This window comes from Urocampus carinirostris, chromosome 3, assembly GCF_059441175.1.
Source record: "Urocampus carinirostris isolate Australia breed hairy pipefish chromosome 3, RoL_Ucar_1.0, whole genome shotgun sequence".
In the NCBI taxonomy this organism is placed as follows: Eukaryota; Metazoa; Chordata; class Actinopteri; order Syngnathiformes; family Syngnathidae; genus Urocampus; species Urocampus carinirostris.
Window position 1 is genome coordinate 38,432,531 of NC_142351.1, and position 19,610 is coordinate 38,452,140.

The 19,610-nt window shown below is 40.1% G+C and overlaps 1 protein-coding gene across 1 annotated transcript in view; it reads right to left on the bottom strand.

Moving 5' to 3' along the window:
• LOC148369628 (nucleolar protein 4-like) overlaps positions 1-12,907 on the bottom strand; it is a 59,932-nt gene extending 47,025 nt beyond the window's left edge. Inside the window, exon 1 of the mRNA XM_088331740.1 lies at positions 12,720-12,907. The gene's annotated coding sequence lies outside the window, so the exon portion shown is untranslated. The remainder of the gene's footprint in view (positions 1-12,719) is intronic.
• Positions 12,908-19,610: the final 6,703 nt, after the last annotated feature.

Consider the following 19,610-nt stretch of genomic DNA (forward strand, 5'->3'; position numbering starts at 1 on the left):
GAGCGCAGTTTTATCAGGCCTGTCGGCTATTTTGCCGTTTTTAATTTTGCCTAACATAAACTCCACTCATGCGGCTGCGATCTATTATCCTCATTCCCAAATTACTAAGAACATACACTGGTAGAAGGCACTTTTTGAGGGCGCATGCTGTTCTGCACTGTTGTCACATCGACTATTGCTGAGAGCACGGGCCCGGAGAGCCAATTTGTGATATACGCGTAGTAGATATTTTTATCCCAGTTTTTCCACCTAAAAGTGAAATGCACTTGTGTGACTAATATCCATTATCTCCAGTCGCCCATTGCTGCAAACAGGGACCATCATAACACACTTTTGTCGGGCCTGGCAGCTTTCTTTTAGATGCTATTTTCACCTCAAATGAACTAAACTTGAGCGGCCTTGACCTATTATCCCCAAACCCATATTGCCGGCAGTACAGACTGGCCGAAGGACATTTTGTCAGGAGGCGTGCCGGTCTGGCCCTTCTGAAATAAACTACAATGTGTGCTGCTGTGGACTATTGCTGGGAGCAGGGCAGCTTTTTTCCCCTCTGTTTCCACCTAAAAGTGAACAGCACTTGTGTATTTAAGGTTAATGATTTCAGAGCACATATTGTTGAAAGCATAGACCGTCAAAACGCACCTTTGTTTGAAATGGTGGCTTTTTTTAACCGTTATTTCCGCCTAAAATGAATTGCACTCGTGCAGCTGCAATCCGTTATCCCCAATCCTATTTTGCTGAAAGCAGGGACTATTAGAGGAAAATTTTGTCAGAAGGCGAGTCGTTTTGGCCTGCCTAAAATTAACTGCACTGTTTTGGCTGCAGTTCAATATCCCTGGTCAACTATTGCTGAGTACAGGAGCCGACAGACCAACTTTGTGATATGCGTGGTTGTTTTTTTCCCTGTCTTTCTACCTAAAATCAAAAGCATCCGTACGGCTGCGATCCATTATCCCTCGTCGGTTATTACTGTGAGAAGGACCTGGCAGAGCGCATGTCGAAGATGAGTGGGGCAACTTTGCAGATTTTTGCATTTTGCGGGAGGCTCTTGTCCCCAATAACAGCAATAAACAAGGGATTACAGTATATACATATATGTAAATACAGTATTCATCTAGACGTATATCCGTTTTACAAATTAGATTTTCTGCTTGCATGGGGGTAGGTTCTATCTCTGTTGCCATGGCGCAGAGCTGCAGGACCCTCAAGCTGGCATCACTATCACCACTCCCAAAGCACCCCCACTCTCCTTTACCATCACTGCCGCACCCCCTACCTCCTTTTTTTACCTCTCTTCCCCTCCCCCCACGCCCGCATCCTCTCATCCTAACAACTCACAGAATCCCGACCTCTTTGTCGCCACGTTGCCCTGGTAACCAGCAATTACAATCCAGATGATTCAGAGCTCTCTTCTATGCGTTATATTATTATTATATGCCTCTTTTTTTTCTTGCACTTTTCATTGATGCAGATTCTCCCGTCCCGATTGGGGACACACCCACGGCCACTAGAGGACGGGATTATTTAGCATCATTCTGGACTAGTCGCGACTTCACGAGAGGCTTGTGAATGTCATAGAAATCCATGAAAAAAGACAAAGCACCTTGTAAATTCGAAAAGGCCTGATCCAGCTAGTTGAGATATGCTGACATGAGGAAAGAGTTTTTTTTATTTATTTTTTTAAATTCATTGAATCTGTCTAAAATCAACCCAGTCAAACTAACTTCCGTCAATAATAGAGGGGGATGTTCACACCGCATTAAAAACTCCTTTTGGTCAGGACATTTTTTAAACACCTCTTTTACTATTATTCTTTACCTAAAAATATCACACATGTAATAGTACAGTATCTACTGCACTAAAAAGCGCACCGGATTCTAAAGCCCACCCTACCCCCCAAATAGTCATATGTTTACATATACAAGGCGCACTGGACTACAAGGCGAATGGAATTAAAAGGACAAGACGAGCAGTACAGTACAGTGGATTAAGAGCTACAGTATACAAATACACTTATGGTACTGTATATATTAGTACAATGAGCAATCTGTTGCATAATGCCGCTGACCAAAATCCCAAAACATTGTATGCAATGGGAATCAAACCTGGGTCATGGCAGGGGTAACACCAAACCTAATCACTACTGTTACAAATGACATAGGAAAAAGCATTAGATTTTATCTCATTACCACACAATTTTTACAGCGACAGAGACAAATGTTAAGGGAATGAAGAAAAATGAAAGGTACCCTGAAAGATATAAATGAACGCAAAACCAGACTACAATGGAAACAACTCTATGGGATATGTATCACGGCTGCCCATTGCCCTCAATTGGCCCTGCCCGTTTGGCGTCAGCTGCGGCTCGTTGCCCGATTGGCTTCCCTCCTATTTAAGCTCGGTGCTCTCACTCACCCCTTGTCAGTCTGTCAACAAACCTCTGCACCCGTAAGACGTGTGTTTTGACTCTGTCCGGCATCGATCGTCTATCTCGTCCTGTTTGATATCTGACTCCAGTCCCCAGTGTCTGGTATCGATCCCGTCTGTCTCTTCCTGTTTGATGTCTGACTCCAGTCTCCAGTATCTGGTATCGTTCCCGTCTGTCTCGTCCTGTCTGATATTTTGCTACAGTCTCCGGTATCGATACCGTCTATCTCGTTCTGCCTGATATCTGACTCCACTCTCCAGTCCCCGGTATCAATCCCGTCTGTCTCGTCCTGTCCGGTATCTGCTCATATCTGGTATTGATGCTGTCTGTCCCGTTCTGTCCGGTATCGACCCCGTCTGTCCGATATCTGCTCGTGTATCTGGTATCGATCTCGTCGGCCTCTGGCTTCCTGTTTTTCCACGCCGGACTTCTGTCTTATTTCTTATGCCCAACAATCGCCGAATCACTGTCGCGTGTGTGTTCACGCACATGTCTGCCCCATTCCCGTAAAATAAAGCTTGTGTGAAAACGTCACGCATCTGGGTCCTCCTCCTGTTGTGGTTCTGACAATATGATGATCTATCAGATTGTGTTCATTTATTCATCATCTATTTATTTTGATAAAAAGACGCAGAGATTCCGTCCAATAGACCTCTATATTCAATTTAAAAGAGCACGTTGAATAAAACGGTTTGGGGGCAAAAGTTTGTAAACACAACAACTATTTTTAAACAAGATTTGATCAGGTTGGATTTAAAACAGACCAAGCTTAGCCTGAAATCCAAAGTGCAAAAGACAAACCGAAATTGTTTAAATCTGATCTAGAATTTAGTGATACAATTGTGACAGAATGATGACATTTTAATAAAAGACCACTCTCAGAAGTCGAATTTTTGTTACTTTTAGGGGTGATCCATTCCCAACGATAGGTGCTTCTGCTAATCATTAACTCCAGCGCTAAGGAGTGACAATCTAAAAAGGTGCTGAATCAACAGGAGAGCCTCTATAAACATTTGGCGTCACACACTGGCAGGCGTGAGCTTGGCCGCAACCTCTCGCATGTCAGAGATTAGTCAAGTGGCTAATCCAGGTAGTCACAAATCTGGCTGAGCGCGATTAAAGTCTTGCCTTTCTAGCATCCGAATGGATTACACCTCACAAAGCTTTAAAAAAAGTGTTACACAGAGCAGCTAGCTGCTAGCTACATGGGCAACACCGGCCAAGCTATAAATATACCATCGTCTATGTAGGAGAAATGCAGCCAGCCGACTCCACTTAGTGAAGTGACTGAACTCCGCAAGGGATGGGTCGTCCTAGGATCGACCAATCATGTTGAAGTCAAATCTCCTCATACCAGATATTAAACACCACGCACACCCCAAATTCGCTGTCTTGTTTCCGAATGGCGATCACGCTCAACACCAGCTCTCAAGCAATTTACCCTATATCTAACTATCCAAGCGTTTTTTGCTCTTGTTTAAGAGGTGTTCTTAGCCATCAAATTTCACTGCACTTTCTTTAGAAACTGAAAACAGACAAGAAAATACATAAAAACTAGTACGGCCAACATCAGACTGATGACCAACCAACCGTAAAATTACAATGGCGCTATCCACTACCATGACAGTTTCTAGTTTTTGTACTGAGTGTAGAGGTAGATTGCTGTGCTGGCTTCCAGACAAAAGTGTCATAAGTGTTACCAGGCTGCAATGCTAGACAAAATTTTGTTAAAAAAAATGAGCATCCTCTAAGGAAAAAAATTTGATTTAGCTGGAAGTTATGAGAATTAGCTGTTAAAAAAATGCTTTGTTCAGAAAGAAATGAGTATCTGCAGGAAAAAAATGTAGATATGCTGGGAAATTTTTGATGGAAAAAAATGATATATGCTGGAAAAATGACCAACTGCTGGGAAAAATGTGAGTAGGCTGGAAGAAATTTGCATACTTTGGAAAAAATGAGCATCAGCTGAAACGAAATGAGTATATGCAAGAAGAGTAAGATGATCAACAGGAAAAAAGGGGTGTTTACTGGAAAAAATGAGCATCCAGCGAGAAAAAAAATTGTGTCTGCTGAAGAAAAATGGACATATGCTGGGAAAAAAGCGTATCTGCTGAAAAAAATGATAGATAGATAGATAGATAGAGAGAGAGAGAGAGAGAGAGAGAGAGAGAGAGAGAGAGAGAGAGAGAGAGAGAGAGAGAGAGAGATAGATAGATAGATAGATAGATAGATAGATAGATAGATAGATAGATAGATAGATAGATAGATAGATAGATAGATAGATAGATAGATAGATAGATAGATAGATAGATAGATAGATAGATAGATAGATAGATAGATAGATAGATAGATAGATAGATAGATAGATAGAAAAACAAAGTTAAGGATTTGCCGACTTTTGGTACTATATTTACATTTTCACTCCAAGTTTGTTGTTCTTGTATGTGATGTTGCATCAGCGTGTGCTGATTAGCCATTTCCGCAAGTACGCTAAGAAAGTTAATGATGTGTTTTATGTGAATTGTTGTATTAGGAAATGTGTTTTCCTCATTTGATTTCCGAACCTACAACTGTATATGTCAATGCTTTACGTTATTTCTGCTCTGTTCTGTTTTTTAGTGTTTGTCCCCTCAACCTTGTTGTATCTGTTTTTCCGATAAACATCGACGTCAATACAAAAGAGCAACTGAGGGAAGATACAAAACAGCTCCCTGTTGCACAGCAAAACTGTTCTGGCACGATGGAAATGGGCTAATACAACGTGACCGCCGGGGGTCTCGGCAAACCCCAAGTGAAGTAGGCCGACTCACTTAAGGGGTTTTATGGTTAGACGGACTAAGTGCTTCAAAACAAAGTCGACGTCCCTCATAAAGCTGTCAGTGTTTTGGATGACAGCCAACCATTTTTTATATCTATCAAAATCATATATATTACATACATAGTCTGGACAATAATACTTATAGAATTGGTTTTTTTTTTTTGCTTGTCTTATAAATAAACATGTCATACAAATAAAGTTTTTAACTATTGAATGGTTCTAGAAAATGTTAACAAAATGTATTAAAATTTAAATTTCAAAGGGAAATTTGGTTAATGTGTTAATTTCTCTCCAACTCAACATTAGATGGTGTTAAATTTCATCAGATGTCCCTTTAAACGGGCCTAAATTATTTTAGGTACAATAAATATTTTGTATTCTTCTACAGCAGATCAAACCATTTTAGACTACCGGAACACTACAAAAATCTTTGCTCATTTTACGTATTTTTGTTTTTGTTTTAAGATGCTTTTTGTTTTCAAAGCAAATAAGAAAAACCTTTAAATTATTCACCTCTAGAAATCCTTGTTGTTGAGAATGTGGCATTTGCATTCGAAGAAGACACACTATGGATACACTGGGGGGGGGGGGGGGGGGGGGCTGAAAAGAACAAATTATTGGTGTTGATCACAGCTGGTGTAAGTGGCTAACTTCAGTGATTAGCGGGAGAAGCTACTGGTAGAAGATCGCAAGGGCAAACCAGAATGTTTCGCGTTTCAGGACCCTGAATCACGAAACTCTGTGATATTCGGTCGCATGACAAGCTGCACAAAGTAAGTGTTGCTGTGAGTTTAAGCAGAAGCAGCTAACAATAACAATAGTGGCTAGTTGCGAGCTAGAGCCTAACATGAGTGGCTAGAGTATGAAACAGTCAAGTCAAGTCAAGTCAAATTTATTTCTATAGCCCTTAATCACAAAAATGTCTCAAAGGACTGCACAGGATTACAATGACACAATTACCTGATCTTAAACCAACATGCGGGCAAGGAACAACTCAAAACCTCAGCGTGAGGAAAAAGAGAAACCTTGAGAAGGGACCTCACAAGTGGTATTCCCCTTTCAGGATGACCAGGGTGAATTACATTTACCATTACAGTACACAAATATCGTAAACACTAGGTAACATGTTAAAAATTTGTCCGGAAAGTGCATGACAGCAGCGACGCCCCCAGCCTGTAAACTAGTCCAGAAAGTCTATGACGGCCACGACGCAGCTTCCAACAGTGGGGAAAAAAATGACCGATTGCTTGCCTGACCAACTGTGGAAAGCAAGTGTTACTGAGGGATGAAGTAGGAGCAGCTAATAATAACAATAGCAGTAAGCCAGAGACTACAGCCAGGTAGCTAACATGAGTGGCTAGAGAAGCAAAAGAGGGGAAATAAGTCTCAGATACCTGAATCAAGGGACTCGGATACATTTGCTTGCATGAGCAACCGTGGAAGGCGAGTGACACAAGGACAAAGCAGAATCAGCTAACAATAACATTATTGGCTAGCAAAGACTCATATCCTGCACGCAAGTGCCTAACATGAGTGGCCAGAGAAGGAAAAAGTGGTAAAGAGTGCCAGATGGCTTATCACGGCACGCAGTGATGTAAGCTTGCATGACAGGCGAGTGACACTGAAGGAAAAAGCAGAACCAGCTAAAAATACCTATAGCCGCTAGCAGCAGTCATAGCTTAAGCCAAGTGGCTAACATGAGTAGTTAGGGAAGGAAAGTGGAAAAATAGTTGGGGATGACGAAATCATGTGACTCAATGACGTTAGATTGCATGACCAGAAGTGGAAGGGGGATGACAATGAAAACCAAAGCAGGAGCAGCTAACAGCAACCATAGAGGCCAGCAACAGTCATAGCCTACAGCCAAGTGGCCAAAATGAGTAGCTAGAGAAGGAAACAGTGGGAAAAAAAGTTGAGGATGACTGAATAATGGAACTCAATGATGTTAGCTTGCATGACCAACAGTGGAAGGTAAATGACACTGAAGGATGAAAAAGTAGCAGCCTGCACTTACGGTATCTAACTCACATAACTGGCTAGAGAAGGAAAGAGTGGATAAAAAAGTTACAGATGCCTGAATCAAAGGACTCAGCTATATTTGTGTGCATGACTATCTGTGGAAGCCGAGTGACACTAAAGGATGAATCAGTAGCAGCTAACAGTAACAATGGCGGCCCGCAGCAATCTAGAGCCTCAACCCAAGTGCCTAAAATGAGTGGCTCAGGAAGGAAACTGTAGAAAAAAGTGCCAGATGCCTAAATCACATGACTCAAAGACGTTAGCTTGCATGAATATCCATACAAGGCAAGTGACTCTGAAGGATGAAGCAGGAGCAGCTAACAATAACAATTGCAGGGAGTCAGAGCCTGCAGCGAAATGGCTCACACGAGAGGCTGGAGAAGGAAACTGTGCGCAAAAAAGTAGAGATGCCAGGATCACAAGATTCCGCCACCATCACATGCAGGGCTCAGCTATGTATTTTTAAGGGTATTTTCTTCTTATTTTAAGATATTTAATCTTGTTTCTCATCTCAAATAAGAAAAATCATCCTTAAAATGTGCTATATGATTTCAAACAGAATGCTGTATTAATCTTTGTATAATTTTTCAAAATACATTAAAAAAATCTTCCTAAAAATAGCAAAATTATATCATCCAGAAGATCGAAGATTTTTTTTCTAATTGTATAAAAAAAATCATACCAAGTAGATTAGAAATTTGATCGTACAATATTTTCTTATTTTAAGATTTATTATAGACCCAGATCAGAAGCATCTAATTTAGAGGAGAAAAATGATCTTCAAGCTTCTCGATAATTGTACTAATTGGAAAAGTATTTTTTCTTACTTTAAGACATTTTATCTTGCCATTCAAACAAAAAATGAAAAGTAAGAGTGTGTAATAATTTACCAATAAATTAGCTACTTTTTAATTCTAGCAAGTCATATATTATTGTTTCTTAATTACTTGTTTTCGACCTAGATTTAAAAAATACAGAGACAAATGATCATCCAGCTTATAGATAAGATAAATGTGCTTATTTTATGTTTAAATGGTGTTATTTCACTATAAAACATGTTAAAAAAATTCCAAAAATAGAAAAAACAAAATTAAAATTAGCAAAATGTTCTGCCAATGAGGTACAATTTAAAATATTTATGCTAATTCGGTGACTAACTGGCAAACAGCATGTGAGAAAACAGCATGAGCACGGGCTAGCAACATAAGGCTAAGACGCAGGGAGTAAAGCCGCCTAGTTAAAAAAACAAGGTTTTTTGCCCCGCCCACATTTGACATATTTCCCGACAACAATGCTGAGTTAATTTATGAGGTTACGGTAACTGATTGACAAGAAGTTAATGTTCAATTTAAGACGTTCTAATGTTCAAAGATAGAAGAGTAAAAACGATTACGCTTTAGTAGGTGGGAATAAATAAAAACTGAATTACAATCACATGTCTCTCATGAGCACAATTCTCACCATTTTCCTTGCATGTTCTATTGAAGGAAAACGATTGGAATCTTAATGGACGAAATATAGCATTTTGAACAAAATTTTGCATTGTTAAACATCAGGCGTCAATGCAAAAAAATATTAGCATCAGCGGCCATGTTCACAATGCTAGTATTTGTAGTCTGTGGAACTGGCATTAATGGCTAAAACATTTTGCAACTAAAGTGACGCTAGCCACAAAAAAAGATGTTATCTGCTAATGCGGTTAGTCACCACGCTAGCGGCCCTTTCCCCAATACTAGCATTTGGAGTTAAAGTTTTTGATACAGGCATTAGATGCTAAATTATATGGCTAATGCTACTCACAAATGAGGCCAGTAGGTATGTTAGCTAGCGTGTACAGAAGACCAACATTATTAGTTAAGTTTGAAACTGGCATTAGTTGCAAAATTATTTAGTTTTAATGGCTCAAATTAAGCAAGCTGCCATCGGGGTACTATACCGTAATGCGTAAAGCAGCAGCGCTAGCGGTCATTTCCACAATGCTAGCATTAGTAAATATTGTTTGTGACTCTAGCATTAGCTTCTAAATTGTTTAACTGAGGTTTTTCACTAGTGCCTGCATTAGCTGCCGTTTCCACAGCACTAGCAACAGTAGTAAAAGTCCGTGAAAGTGACATTGAGTGCCAAATTATTTAGCTTTAATGGTTAAAGTTAAGTTAGCCACCAAAGCGATGTTATTCTTTAATACAGCATGTGGCAACATTAGCAGCCATTACCACAATCTTAGCATTAGTATTTAAGGTTTGTGGTCAATGCATTCACTACTATGTTATATATTCATTAAATATTATATAGGGCAGCACGGCGGCACAGTGGTTAGCGCTTGTGCGGCACAGTTCTGAGGTCGTGAGATCAAACTTCCTGTGTGGAGTTTGCATGTTCTCCCCGTGCTTGCGTGTGTTTCCTCCGGGCACTCCGGTTTCCTCCCACATTCCAAAAACATGCAGGTCAGGTTAATTGGCCGGTCCAAATTGTCCCTAGGTGTGAATGAGCAAGGGAATTGTCTGTCCCTGTGTGCCCCTGCAACTGGCTGGCAACCAGTTCAGGGTGTCCCATGCCCACTGACCGAAGATAGCTGGGGTGGGCTCCCGTACCCCCTTGACCCTACTGAGGATAAGCGGTGCAAATAATGCATGGATGGATGGATAAATATTATATATAAACTGCTAAAGCGAAGCGAAGTGAAACTAGTCAACAAAAGCTACGTTGACACAGCCGTTTCCATGATGCTAGCATTAGCAGTTAAAATTTGTTACAAAGATGTTAGTGACTAAATTCTCTAGCATTAACTGCTAAAGTTACAGTAGTGGAGAATCCATATTGTTTCTTTTCCGCTTGTATTTCGAACCGCACTCAGACTTAGCGGATCATTTTCTGAATCATTCACGCCGTACACACACTTCACGGGACTTCAAACGTCACCACGTACGTCATCAACACATTGCTACTATTCGCTAATGAAGCTAACACCACTGCGTTAGCGGCTGTTTTAACAAAGCTATCGTTAGTGGTTAACGATTGTGACAAAGGCATTTGCTGTTAAATTGTTTCGCATCAACTGCTAAAATGATAGTAGCGGCTAAAAGGAAGCTAGCCAAATAAGCGATGCTATTTGCCAATGAAGCTAAAAGCTGCATTAGTGGCTGTTCGAACAATACTAGCATTAATAGTTAAGGTATGTGAAAGTGCCATCAGCTGCTTATTTTTTAAGCATTAAGTGCAGGAGTGATGCCAGCGGCTTAAGTGAAGCTAGCTAAAAAAAGTGATGTGACTTGCTAATTTGATGAGTGCCAACCAAAAATTCAACAGGATGAACATTCCCTTTATTATTAAACACAGATTGTCAGCAAAATTAAATGAACAGTTTTGAACACTTAATCGTTGTTGGGAGTTGATCCTAACCAGTAGCAAGATTTTCTACAGAATACAATGATAAAATAGACATTGCAACTTTTGTCATAGACAATAGCTGACATGCTAACATTCTAGCAAATAGCAAAATGGGTGTAAATAGTAAAGGCTCAAATGCTAACATGCTATTATGTAGCCGTTTTACAAGACATTTGGCCTTAAATCAGCCCATAAAAACCTGCTCAAAAGCTCATTCAATCGTTGAACCATGAACTTTTGGACCCTTATCTCAGCAAGGCCACTCACCAACTTACAACACTGAATCAAAAAAATCAAAAAACATAATTGTCACCTAATTCTCCTTCCTGTTTCTCATTTTCCCAGATAATAAAAAAATAATTGAATAAATAAGGCAATACAAGAAAAAAAACTAGGAATGTTTTGAATTATTTGGTAGTTATTGCTCATTTTAAGATTTTTTTTCCCGGGTAAATATGACAAATAGTGTAAAATAAGAAACAATTATTACAATGAAGACAAGCATATTCGATGTTTCGTGTTTTTGTGGATTATTTTTCAAGACGATTCCAAATATAATGAAATGAGAAAAATACAAATCATGCATACACTGATAAAACAGATATGCTGTGACTTATTCTCAAAAACTGCTGTGAACATTGACAAATGTCACATCACACAGAGTGACTCAGTTAAAAATTTAGGTGTCATATTTGACCCCGATCTGTCCTTTCAAACACAGGTGAAGAAAATTACTTGAACCGCTTTCTTCCATCTTCGCAACATTGCTAAAATTCGTCCTATACGGATATTATAATTCATGCGTTTGTTACCTCCCGTCTCGATTACTGTAATGCACTACTCTCCGGTCTCCCAAAGTCCAGAACAAGAGTCTTCAGCTGGTACAAAATGCTGCAGCGAGGCTTTTAACTAGGACAGAAAAGTCCGATCACATCACGCCAATTTTGGCTAACCTGCATTGGCTCCCTGTTTGCCTAAGATGTGATTTCAAGGTTCTCTTAGTATTATACTAAATCATACATGGACTTGCTCCCTCATATCTTTCAGATCTGATTTCCCCCTATGTTCCGGTCCGAAGCCTTCGTTCTGAGAGCGCCGGTCTTTTGGTGATCCCAGGAGCCAAGAAGTGTTCCGCTGGTTCGAAAGCGTTCTCCATCCCGGCCCCGGTGCTGTGGAATGCTCTTCCCCCTGAGATCCGATCAACAACCTCAGTGGAAATGTTTAAATCTAAGCTTAAAACACACTTCTACTCTATAGCATATGAATAACCTATACTTTTCTTGGACAATATCAATATCTTGGACAATATTTGTGATTGCAACATCCTTTGCTCTCTGGTAATCTTGAAAGGGGGATGCCACATTTGCAGTCCCTTATCAAGGTTTCTTCATTTTCCTAATGTTGAGGTTTTTGAGTTTTTCCTTGCCCTCATGTTGGTTCCAGATCAGGGGATGGTGTAATGATAGTCTGAAAAAATAGTCTGTGTAATAACCTGTGAAGCCCTTTGAGACTCTTTGTGATTAAGGGCTATACAAATAAAACTGACTTGACTTGATAAAACAATTAAATAATTAATATAACGATGGACGCAATGATGTACATAACATTAGATATAATTATACAACAATAATGATAGATATCAACAGATATATGGATACATGTAACAATATGTATAGACATATATTGATAGATATAACGACTGTTTCTATGACAAACATAACATTACAATACAAAAAAATATGATGTAACAATGGATCATAGATAGATAGATAGATAGATAGATAGATATTGGCTATATGGCCAGCAGGTCGAGTGAATTGACATTTGTTCGGGGGCCACGTGCACGTGGCCAGTGCGCACCAGGCGCCCAGGCATGCAAAGACGCACGCGCACGCGCACTCGCAGAACAATGTGCAGCAGTGATAGCGCACAAGGAGCCGCAGTGACACTCAAACAGGCTCGCGCACACGCACGCGCACGCACCCACGAAAACATAGAACCGAACAAGTGAAGCCAACATGACAGCTGACGAGCACGCGCGCGGCCAAGATGAACAACTGCGCTTACCTTGACGAAGAGCGAGGAAGGTGCGCGCGCGCGTTGCTTTTCTCGCCTGGCCTCTTCACCCCTTCCTGATAATGGTTGTAAAAATCAAAATATTATTATTTTTTGTTGTTATTTTGCATTATTGTTATGATTGTTGTTCTGTGCGTGAACGTGCTGCCTAAGCGAGGAGGGAGGATGCAGCGGTACGCGCGCACAACCCCCCAAAGACTCGGTGGGGGCGCGGCCACACTTGGTGACGTCACAGAGAACGAGAGGCAGTGTTTTTCTGACCAAAATAAAATTTAAAAACGTTTATTTTATCAAAATAGAATTCCTCTTTTAAATTACCCCATAATACAATATATTAAGTGTATTTCTTCACCCTCTAGAATTATTTTATTTCAAAGGGAAAACAAATCATGATACAAGATGGTCTTTTTTGTCATTAACATAAAAATGACAAAGACATTGTCTTTATAACCCCGGTGTACAAGGTTGATCAAAGAAGTTTCAAACTAGGCTAACACAATAATAAAATCAAATATGAATATACAAAAAGGGAAAGACTCTGTACATACATTCTGTAATAAACTAGAATCATAATACGGTAGTATTTATTGTCATTCAAACAACATAGTGTAAATTGTTTACGACGAGATTAAATATGGTACTCCAGGATAACCGTGTAATTAAAACAACTCAAAAGGGGAAAAATAAGACAAAGAAATATTAAGATACTTTTTCAAATAAATCTTTTAAAAATTAAACGAATTTATAAATTAGCCATTATTTCTATACTAATATTATCAATTAGGTTTTATTTTAAATTGTTATCTTGGATGACGATTTCGTGTATGGTGACTACACGATAAAACTCTAGACAAGACAGAGTCACCCTCTGTTGGCCATTGGTAAAAGTTCAGGGATCCTAAGATCCTAGCCTGACAAATGACCCGTGTCTAAATTTTCCAAACATCTCCAGGCTTGGTGAGCATCTATTGATGCGTAAATTAGAAGATAAGACGTCAATTCATTTAACATTTTTTTATATTAGTGCCAATTAATTGATTAATTTTTTTCTTTTCTGCCTCTATCCTATTTGTCATTCTTGGCATACACGCACACAATTTGTGTCAGACAATTTCACAATAGGGCGGCACGGCGACGCAGTGGTTAGTGCGTGCGTAACACATTTCTGAGGTCATGGGTTCAAATCCAGCTACCAGCCTTCCTGTAAGGAGTTTGCATGTTCTCCCCTTGCTTGCGTGGATTTCCTCCGGGCACGCCGGTTTGCTCCCACATTCCAAAAACATGCATGTTAGGTTAATTGGCCGGTCCAAATTGTCCCTAGGTGTGAATGAGCAAGCGAAATGTCTGTCCCTGAGTGCCCTGCGACTGGCTGGCTACCATTCAGGGTGTCCCCTGCCCACTGCCCGGAGATAGCTGGGATGGGCTCCTGCATCCCCGCGACCCTACTGAGGATAAGTGGTGCAGATAATGGATGGAATTTCACAATAGTTGTAAAATAAATGCTTTTAATGTAATGGTGATAAAGGTTACATTCCAAAAGCATGGGTGTAACATTTGCAACTCACATTTCTTAATTTAAAACAAATTCAACTGAAAGCACAGACTTTTCATGACATCCTTCACTTCCTGGCATCTCCACTTGAGGCGCAGTATAACAAAGTCACAGACTTAAAAACAAAGAAGAAAGCTTTTCACCAACTCAATGTGCAATTGTGTTGCCGCTTCTTTGCCGAGGATAAAGAATATGTGCCTTTTTGATTATTACCTGTCCTACTACCTATTTGCTCCACTGTCCACATACAATATATATTTGAATACTGCAATGATCTGTTGCAGCTGTAATTGAGCTGGTGACTACACTATTAATGCTAACCATTATCTTGCCTATATGGTCACCTGTAATATAACAGATACTGAAATGTATTCCTGTCTGGTATAGTGAAGGGCGACACGGACATTCTGCGGCATAAATAATGACTTGTGCAAAGTGTCTTTTGTGTGCGAGAAAGTACGTTTTCATTCTGTCATGATTGCCGATTAAGCGCAGCTGCGGCGGCTTAATTGGCGCCAACAGCCGGACAGCTGATTGGGTGTCACTCTCTTTTTAAACCCCCGGCTTCCAAGTGGAAGCCGTTCGATAGTTGCGAATCTTCAGCTCCTGCTAAGGCAAGCCTTCCGAACCTGACTCCCTGTTTTTGACTCGCGTACGTTCCCGGCTTCGACCTGTTTCCGTTTGACTACGTCTCTGCTCCTGCGCCCCGGTAACCCGACCTGCTTTTCCCTCTTTGACACCGCTATCGCTTGCCAGAGAAGTGCCACTTCCGCGTCCCGAGCGACCTGCTCCCCACAATCAACGATCACTGTATCGTGGGTGCCAGCTTAAGTTTCCCTCTCTAAAACTAAGAAACTAACGCAATTGGGTTCCCGTGTCTGTTCCTGGTTCCTGACACATTCCTACAAATTCTGTGTAAATTCCTTGAAGCTTTGTGAGTATGTTACATATAAGTGTGCCTAACTAATTAATTGACTCTATGGTAAACCTTAATTGGAAGAAGTCAAATCTCATTATCTCCACATTCAGACACACACACAAAGACACAGTGGCAGTTGAGTAGCAGCGTGCGATATCAGACCTTGCTAGCTCCGTTTCCATGGTTACCAAATCATTTTGAATGTCCCCCTTTTTTCATGGCGAATGATGCTTGGGGCTTGCTCTTATGCTTCTGTGTTGCAGTTTGATCTAGTGATGCAACAATGACATCAATAATCAACAATTCATCGGTTAATTAATTGTTAACTTGCCTCTAGATTAGATAGTGTCCAAAAATGAAATTCAAAAGTAAATAAACGTTTTGCTGATGTCAGAACAAAACCTTAGGTCCCTCAATATATTTCCTGATTTTTTAAGAAGTATATAGTCTTTGTAAAGCCCAAAAAAACGTATAAATACCAAATTTCTTGTAAGGGCCTGGCACACTATTTTCCTCTCTATAGGGTGCAAACCTGGGGGGAGTGGCTGGACAACTCCCACCTGTGCCTAATCAGTCCACACACCTTCGTTATTTTCAGCTCATTATATTTCCTCTATCAGACAGCCACTGCTGTCAGGTCACTGCCATTGTCATATCAAGTATGATTTTAATATGAAACAGTGCATGGTATTTGTTTTTATAATTCAAAATCAGTTTTCAAACTTGCAGCCCGGAGGCCAATTGCAGCCCTCAGGATTACAGCTTGAGGCCCCGGCTTTAATATCAAAGTTAAAAGGATAGAGTGTATTATTTGGCTACTAGATGTCGCTGCACCAAAAAAACATGTGGTAAAAATAAAACAAAAACAATCTACAGAGACTCGAAGGAACAATAAATCATTATTTTTCTTTTATGTTTTTTTTTGGGCCTGCCTTTTGCCAGGTTTTTCTTTTTTCAGGTACCCAGAGCAGCAAGAATGCGCACATTTATGTCATTTCCTTCTAGGTGAAGTAGTATTTACTGTCCCTTTAAGTGCAGCCCTAGCGGATAATGTATGAATTTATTACTGATTGATATATTTATGTTCATGTTAATTATTAATGTTTTTAATTCTTATATATTGATGAGCATTTGCTCTGAAAATGCTGGTCTACTAGTGATCCAAAGAGCCAAGAAGAGATCCGCAAGTTCGAGACCATTCTCCATTCAGTGCTCGGTGCTGTGGGGTGCTCTGCCCGCTGAGATTTGATCTGCAACCTCAGTGGAACTGTTTAAATCTAGGATTAAAACACACTTCTATTCCATAGCTTATAAATGACCTATATTTCCTGTTGATAATGTCTGTTTATTATTTGTTATTACAACATCCATTGCAGCCTGGTCATTCTGGAAGGGGGAATTACCTCATGTGCGGTCCCTTCAAGGTTTTTTTATTTTCTTCATGTTGAGGTATTTGAGTTTTTCCTTGCCCTCATGTAGGTTCTAGATCAGGGATGGTGTAATAATAGTGCAATAATCTCTGGTGTGTGCAGCCCTTTGAGACTCTTTTGTGATTAAGGGCTACACAAATAAACATGACTTGATTTGTGTGGGAATTAAAAAAAAATTATATTTGAGAACCGTGGAATGCTTTTATATGAACTTTTTTTGTGGGAAACCCAACTTGGACCAACTTCACCTAGACCTTCGCTCCGGTGGCCCTCAAGTAAATTGAGTTTGAAGCCCCTAATTTAAATAAATGAAATGTTTTTCAACCACTAGAGCTTGCTAAACAACACACATTGGGGTATTAAGTCTAAAAAAACAGAACTTGGCCCGATCAAATGTAGACCAAGTGCTTTATTTGCCATACAAATAAACATGACTTGACTTGTACGCTAGTGTTAGCTTAGAATGCTGAAATGATGCCGCTAACATGACTCAACAGTGCATTTACATTATTTTCTTGATAAAAGGCATCGGCAGACGTAGATATGTCAAACACAGATCTACGATTTCTTTTCTTCCTAGCATACACCCGCATACCCCCCCTCCCACACACACACACATTTACTAAATTGTGCCTGCTCATGCTTATTAATTGCTTTTAATAATTCACCCCTGAACTTTGGCAGAAGATGTATCACTGTATAAATTGTGTGTGCATGCAAGATTAATCGTGGTAATTGCTTAAGTCCCCTGTTGGGTTGCATAGGTGTACACAAACACACACAAACATACAACACACAGGGTCGTTTCATGTTTGTTTGTGCAGAAATCATGCGGTGAGTCAACTCCGACCCTCCCCTTGGAAAAAAAAATGGCCCAGTGCTCTAGAGGTGTGGGAAGCTGTTATTAAGGCAGCTCGCCTAATGAGGGCCTGGCTGGCTGTGCATCCTTTTGGAAAGGTGGGGGTGAGGAAGATGGGAATAGAAATACAGCAAAATATAAAACCAAAAAATACTACTTTATAAATACATTAAAAAAATGTAGAAATTAAAAATACAAATGTAAATCTCTAAAAAAATAAAGGCAATTTATACTCAAAGCATTTAATAATAAAAACGTAAAAATAATGACTCTCAGATTTTGATAATGTAGTTTACAAAACACAACATATTAAGTCACACATACACCACTGCCCGTCAATGCTAAAATCGGGTTAATCTCTGAAGAGCGGGATGACACTTTACAATGGTAAACAACAGTGACCGGATGATGAAGATGCTGTATCTGAGTCAGAAATGGAGGCTTCTTCTGCTACTGGTATCCATGGAAACCAGCACAGTTTCATGTTGGGGAGAAATCCCCTACCCAAAAGAACCGGCCTGAAGAGCGATGGGCGCCGCTCGGCTGTACTTGTCCTAGACACGACACAGGAAATGATGCTCCGACGACCCAGGTGGTCAAGGGATCAGTGAACTGTGATGATATATAATTATTACTATGGAAAAAAATGTTCCAGTGTTTTTTCTGTGAAGCTGTTATTGTGGCGGCTTCCCTAATGTGGGTCTGGCTGGCTGTTCATCCTTTTGGTAAGTTGAGATTTAAAAAGATGGGATGTTGTGTTGTAAGTAAGCCACAATACATACCATAATTTCCGCATTACAAGGCACGCCCTACCCAAAAAAATTGTGTTTTGTGCTATAGTTTTCATATGTAAGGCGCTGAACTATAAGGAACAAAGCATTAAAATACAGTAAGAGCTAAGGTTGCATAAAAAAATACACTTTAAATTAAAATAATTTATTTTAGAGAACAAAAATAAATGTCATGTGGCTTTTCCACTGAAATTGACTAGTGAATGAATTAATGATTACTGTCCTCACTCCCAAAAAAATCTCCTTTTTCGACAGCTTGTGAACGAAGCGCAACAACAAAAAAATCGTCAAGAACCGGAACTGGAAGGGAACCCAGAAGCATAACACTTATCACACGAGCTTTATTTTACAGGAATGGGGAAGTCATGCACATTAACACAAACGCCAGTGATTCGGCGATCGCTCGGCGGAAGAAAAATACAGCAGTCTGGTGTGGAACAGGAAGCAAAAGACCAACTAGATCGATACCAGTTAAACGAGCCGATACCGGACAGATGGTGTCGATAACGGACGGAACGGGAATGACAGGATGGATAACAGATATTGGATACTAGAGACGGATAACACACAGTACGAGATCCACGGGAATGATACCAGACACTCGAGACCGGTATCAAAATAGGACGAAACAGACGGGATCGATACCGGACAGGATACACAAGCCGGAAACCGGACAGAGTCAAAACACACGTCTTGCGGGTGCAAAGGTTCATTGACAGACTAAGGGTGAGTGAGATCAATGAGCTTAAATGGGGGGGAAGCCAATCAGTCAATGAGCCGCAGCCGGTGCCAAACGGGGCAGGGCCAATTGGGTGCCATGGACAACGGTGACAAAAATTCGCAGTAAACATTCAAAGTTCGGCGTCTGTGCTGCCGTTGAAGTTCTGTTTTTTTTTTTCTTCAAGCAAAAATAAATAACATGTTTACCAAAAGAGGGCATTCCAAGATGACTCTATGTGTTTCCTAAAGGCGGATCAGTGACCTCATACAAGTTATTGTAAACCGTACATTATTCATGTGATAGATTAAACACACAATTTAAAAAAATTATGAGATGCTATCAATTTGACAGAGCACTGAGAGTTGGATAAAGACAAAAAACAATATTGTTGCAATTTGGTTATTAGAAGAAGCCCTTGGTCAAAATGAAACAAGCATTTTTGCACAAGTAATATGTGAACCACGAGAGTGCAAGCGAAAACCAATCTATATGTTTCTCAAAGGCATAACAGTTGCTGTATGCAGTATTCTAATTAAAACTATCCATGTCCAATTTTGTCTACCATTTTTTCCAGTATATTAAAAGGTGCACCAGATATGACGCACTTTCA